This window comes from Heterodontus francisci, chromosome 11, assembly GCF_036365525.1.
Source record: "Heterodontus francisci isolate sHetFra1 chromosome 11, sHetFra1.hap1, whole genome shotgun sequence".
Lineage (NCBI taxonomy): Eukaryota > Metazoa > Chordata > Chondrichthyes > Heterodontiformes > Heterodontidae > Heterodontus > Heterodontus francisci.
In genome coordinates this window covers 121,379,773-121,384,861 of record NC_090381.1, presented here as the reverse complement: position 1 = coordinate 121,384,861, position 5,089 = coordinate 121,379,773, and the positions used below count along the sequence as shown (strand labels likewise).

General features: G+C 69.3%; 1 protein-coding gene across 4 annotated transcripts in view; it reads right to left on the bottom strand.

Moving 5' to 3' along the window:
- LOC137375499 (myoneurin-like) overlaps positions 1–4,752 on the bottom strand; it is a 207,331-nt gene extending 202,579 nt beyond the window's left edge. For all 4 annotated transcript variants that reach the window (XM_068042868.1, XM_068042872.1, XM_068042870.1 and 1 more), the window contains exon 1: positions 4,671–4,752. The gene's annotated coding sequence lies outside the window, so the exon portion shown is untranslated. The remainder of the gene's footprint in view (positions 1–4,670) is intronic.
- Between the last annotated feature and the right edge of the window lie 337 nt (positions 4,753–5,089).

Here is a 5,089-nt window from a genome sequence, read left to right as displayed (position 1 = left end):
TGATCTCTCTCTCCCCCCTCCGGATCTCTCTCTCTCCCCCCCCTCCCCCCCCGGATCTCTCTCTCCCCCCCCCCCCCCCACCGGATCTCTCTCTCTCTCCCCCCCCCCCCCGGATCTCTCTCTCTCTCCCCCCCCACCCCCGGATCTCTCTCTCTCCCCCCCCCCCGGATCTCTCTCTCTCTCCCCCCCCCCCCCCCCGGATCTCTCTCTCTCTCCCCCCCCCCCCCCGGATCTCTCTCTCTTCCCCCCCCCGGATCTCTCTCTCTCTCCCCCCCCCCCCGGATCTCTCTCTCTCTCCCCCCTCCGATCTCTCTCTCCCCCCCCCGGATCTCTCTCTCCCCCCCCCCGGATCTCTCTCCCCCCCCCCCCCCGGATCTCTCTCTCGTCCCCCCCCCCGGATCTCTCTCTCCCCCCCCCTCCCGGATCTCTCTCTCTCCCCCCCCCCCTCCGGATCTCTCTCTCTCTCCCCCCCCCGGATCTCTCTCTCTCCCCCCCCCCCGGATCTCTCTCTCTCTCCCCCCCCCGGATCTCTCTCTCTCTCCCCCCCGGATCTCTCTCTCTCTCCCCCCCCCGGGATCTCTCACTCTCCCACCCCCCGGATCTCTCTCTCTCCCCCCCCCCCCCCGGATCTCTCTCTCTCTCCCCCCCCGGATCTCTCTCTCCCCCCCCCGGATCTCTCTCTCCCCCCCCCCCCCCCGGATCTCTCTCTCTCCCCCCCCCCGGATCTCTCTCTCTCCCCCCCCCCCCCCCGGATCTCTCTCCCCCCCCCCGGATCTCTCTCTCCCCCTCCGGATCTCTCTCTCTCCCCCCCCCCCCCGGATCTCTCTCTCCCCCCCCCCCCCCGGATCTCTCTCTCTCTCCCCCCCCCCCCGGATCTCTCTCTCTCCCCCCCCCCCCCCCCGGATCTCTCTCTCTTCCCCCCCCGGATCTCTCTCTCTCTCCCCCCCACCCCCGGATCTCTCTCTCTCTCCCCCCCCCGGATCTCTCTCTCTCCCCCCCCCCCCCCGGATCTCTCTCTCTCCCCCCCCCCCCGGATCTCTCTCTCTCTCCCCCCACCCCCGGATCTCTCTCTCTCTCCCCCCCCCGGATCTCTCTCTCCCCCCCCCCCCGGATCTCTCTCTCTCTCCCCCCCCCCCCGGATCTCTCTCTCTCCCCCCCCCCGGATCTCTCTCTCCCCCCCCCCCGGATCTCTCTCTCTCTCCCCCCCCCGGATCTCTCTCTCTCCCCCCCCCGGATCTCTCTCTCTCCCCCCCCCCCGGATCTCTCTCTCTTCCCCCCCCCCCGGATCTCTCTCTCTCCCCCCCCCCCCCCCCGGATCTCTCTCTCTTCCCCCCCCGGATCTCTCTCTCTCTCCCCCCCACCCCCGGATCTCTCTCTCTCTCCCCCCCCCGGATCTCTCTCTCTCCCCCCCCCCCCGGATCTCTCTCTCTTTCCCCCCCCCCGGATCTCTCTCTCTCTCCCCCCACCCCCGGATCTCTCTCTCTCTCCCCCCCCCCGGATCTCTCTCTCCCCCCCCCCCGGATCTCTCTCTCTCCCCCCCCCCCCGGATCTCTCTCTCTCCCCCCCCCGGATCTCTCTCTCTCCCCCCCCCCCCCGGATCTCTCTCTCTCCCCCCCCCCCCGGATCTCTCTCTCTCCCCCCCCCCCGGATCTCTCTCTCCCCCCCTCCGGATCTCTCTCTCTCCCCCCCCCCCCGGATCTCTCTCTCTCTCCCCCCCCCCCGGATCTCTCTCTCTCCCCCCCCCGCCCCCCCCCCCCCGGATCTCTCTCTCTTCCCCCCCGGATCTCTCTCTCTCTCCCCCCCACCCCCGGATCTCTCTCTCTCTCCCCCCCACCCCCGGATCTCTCTCTCTCTCCCCCCCCCCCCCGGATCTCTCTCTCTCCCCCCCCCCCCCGGATCTCTCTCTCTCTCCCCCCCCCCCGGATCTCTCTCTCTCCCCCGATCTCTCCCCCCCCCCCGGATCTCTCTCTCTCCCCCCCCCCCCGGATCTCTCTCTCTCCCCCCCCCGGATCTCTCTCTCTCCCCCCCCCCCCCGGATCTCTCTCTCCCCCCCCCCGGATCTCTCTCTCTCCCCCCCCCCCCGGATCTCTCTCTCTCCCCCCCCCCGGATCTCTCTCTCTCTCCCCCCCCCCGGATCTCTCTCTCTTTCCCCCCCCGGATCTCTCTCCCCCCCCCCCCCCCCGGATCTCTCTCTCTCTCCCCCCCCTCCGGATCTCTCTCTCCCCCCCCCCGGATCTCTCTCTCCCCCCCCCCCCCGGATCTCTCTCTCTCCCCCCCCCCGGATCTCTCTCTCTCCCCCCCCCCGGATCTCTCTCTCTCCCCCCCCCCCCGGATCTCTCTCTCACCCCCCCCCGGATCTCTCTCTCCCCCCCCCCCGGATCTCTCTCTCTCTCCCCCCCCCCCGGATCTCTCTCTCTTTCCCCCCCGGATCTCTCTCTCCCCCCCCCCCCCGGATCTCTCTCTCTCCCCCCCCCCGGATCTCTCTCTCTCCCCCCCCCCCGGATCTCTCTCTCACCCCCCCGGATCTCTCTCTCCCCCCCCCCCCGGATCTCTCTCTCCCCCCCCCCCCCCGGATCTCTCTCTCTCCCCCCCCCCCGGATCTCTCTCTCTCCCCCCCCGGATCTCTCTCTCTCTCCCCCCCCCCGGATCTCTCTCTCTTTCCCCCCCCGGATCTCTCTCTCCCCCCCCCCCCCCCGGATCTCTCTCTCCCCCCCCCCCCCGGATCTCTCTCTCTCCCCCCCCCCCGGATCTCTCTCTCTCCCCCCCCCGGATCTCTCTCTCTCTCCCCCCCCCCGGATCTCTCTCTCTTCCCCCCCGGATCTCTCTCTCCCCCCCCCCCCGGATCTCTCTCTCCCCCCCCCCCCCCGGATCTCTCTCTCCCCCCCCCCCCCGGATCTCTCTCTCTCCCCCCCCCCCGGATCTCTCTCTCTCTCCCCCCCCCGGATCTCTCTCTCTCTCCCCCCCCCCCGGATCTCTCTCTCTTTCCCCCCCGGATCTCTCTCTCCCCCCCCCCCCCGGATCTCTCTCTCCCCCCCCCCTCCGGATCTCTCTCTCCCCCCCCGGATCTCTCTCTCCCCCCCCCCCCGGATCTCTCTCTCTCTCCCCCCCCCCCGGATCTCTCTCTCTTCCCCCCCCGGATCTCTCTCTCCCCCCCCCCCCCCCCGGATCTCTCTCTCTCCCCCCCCCCTCCGGATCTCTCTCTCCCCCCCCCGGATCTCTCTCTCTCCCCCCCCCGGATCTCTCTCTTCCCCCCCCCCTCCGGATCTCTCTCTCCCCCCCCCGGATCTCTCTCTTCCCCCCCCCCTCCGGATCTCTCTCTCCCCCCCCCCGGATCTCTCTCTTCCCCCCCCCCTCCGGATCTCTCTCTCTCCCCCCCCGGATCTCTCTCTTCCCCCCCCCCTCCGGATCTCTCTCTCCCCCCCCCCGGATCTCTCTCTCTCCCCCCCCCGGATCTCTCTCTTCCCCCCCCCCTCCGGATCTCTCTCTCTCCCCCCCCCGGATCTCTCTCTTCCCCCCCCCCTCCGGATCTCTCTCTCCCCCCCCCGGATCTCTCTCTTCCCCCCCCCCTCCGGATCTCTCTCTCTCCCCCCCCGGATCTCTCTCTTCCCCCCCCCCTCCGGATCTCTCTCTCCCCCCCCCGGATCTCTCTCTTCCCCCCCCCCTCCGGATCTCTCTCTCCCCCCCCCGGATCTCTCTCTCTCCCCCCCCCCCGGATCTCTCTCTTCCCCCCCGTCTCCCCCCCCTCCGGATCTCTCTCTCCCCCCCCCGGATCTCTCTCTCCCCCCCCCGGATCTCTCTCTTCCCCCCCCCCCCGGATCTCTCTCTCTCCCCCCCCCCTCCGGATCTCTCTCCCCCCCCCCCCGGATCTCTCTCTCCCCCCCCCCTCCGGATCTCTCTCTCCCCCCCCCCCCGGATCTCTCTCTCTCCCCCCCCCCGGATCTCTCTCTCTCCCCCCCCCCGGATCTCTCTCCCCCCCCCCCGGATCTCTCTCTCTCCCCCCCCCGGATCTCTCTCTCCCCCCCCCGGATCTCTCTCCCCCCCCCCCGGATCTCTCTCTCTCTCCCCCCCCCCGGATCTCTCTCTCTTTCCCCCCCGGATCTCTCTCTCCCCTCCCCCCCCCCGGATCTCTCTCTCTCCCCCCCCCCTCCGGATCTCTCTCTCCCCCCCCCGGATCTCTCTCTCTCCCCCCCCCGGATCTCTCTCTTCCCCCCCCCCCCGGATCTCTCTCTCTCCCCCCCCCCTCCGGATCTCTCTCCCCCCCCCCCCGGATCTCTCTCTCCCCCCCCCCCCTCCGGATCTCTCTCTCCCCCCCCCCCGGATCTCTCTCTCTCCCCCCCCCGGATCTCTCTCTCCCCCCCCCCGGATCTCTCTCTCCCCCCCCCCCGGATCTCTCTCTCTCTCCCCCCCCCCGGATCTCTCTCTCCCCCCCCCGGATCTCTCTCCCCCCCCCCCGGATCTCTCTCTCTCTCCCCCCCCCCGGATCTCTCTCTCTTTCCCCCCCGGATCTCTCTCTCTCCCCCCCCCGGATCTCTCTCTCCCCCCCCCCGGATCTCTCTCCCCCCCCCCCGGATCTCTCTCTTCCCCCCCCCTCCGGATCTCTCTCTCCCCCCCCCCCCCCCCCGGATCTCTCTCTCTCTTTCCCCCTCCGGATCTCTCTCTTCAATTTTCACCTTTCTGATTTTCAGGCCCACCTGTAGGCCGCCATCCCGATGACGCAACCTCCGGTCATGTGCTCTCCAGGGTCATGACCCGCGGCTCCGGAAGCTGCTGCTGAACAGCTGCGCTGATTGGCCGCTTCCTGAGGCGGCGGGAATTTGTGGGTTTGTGTCGTTAACCCGCTGTTGTGTTGTGTTTATTTGCTGTAGTTTGTGTGTTTGTGTCGTTAACCCGCTGTTGTGTTTATTTGCTGTAGTTTGTGGGTTTGTGCCGTTAACCCGCTGTTGTGTTGTGTTTATTTGCTGTAGTTTGTGGGTTTGTGCCGTTAACCCGCTGTTGTGTTTATTTGCTGTAGTTTGTGTGTTTGTGTCGTTAACCCGCTGTTGTGTTGTGTTTATTTGCTGTAGTTTGTGGGTTTGTGCCGTTAACCCGC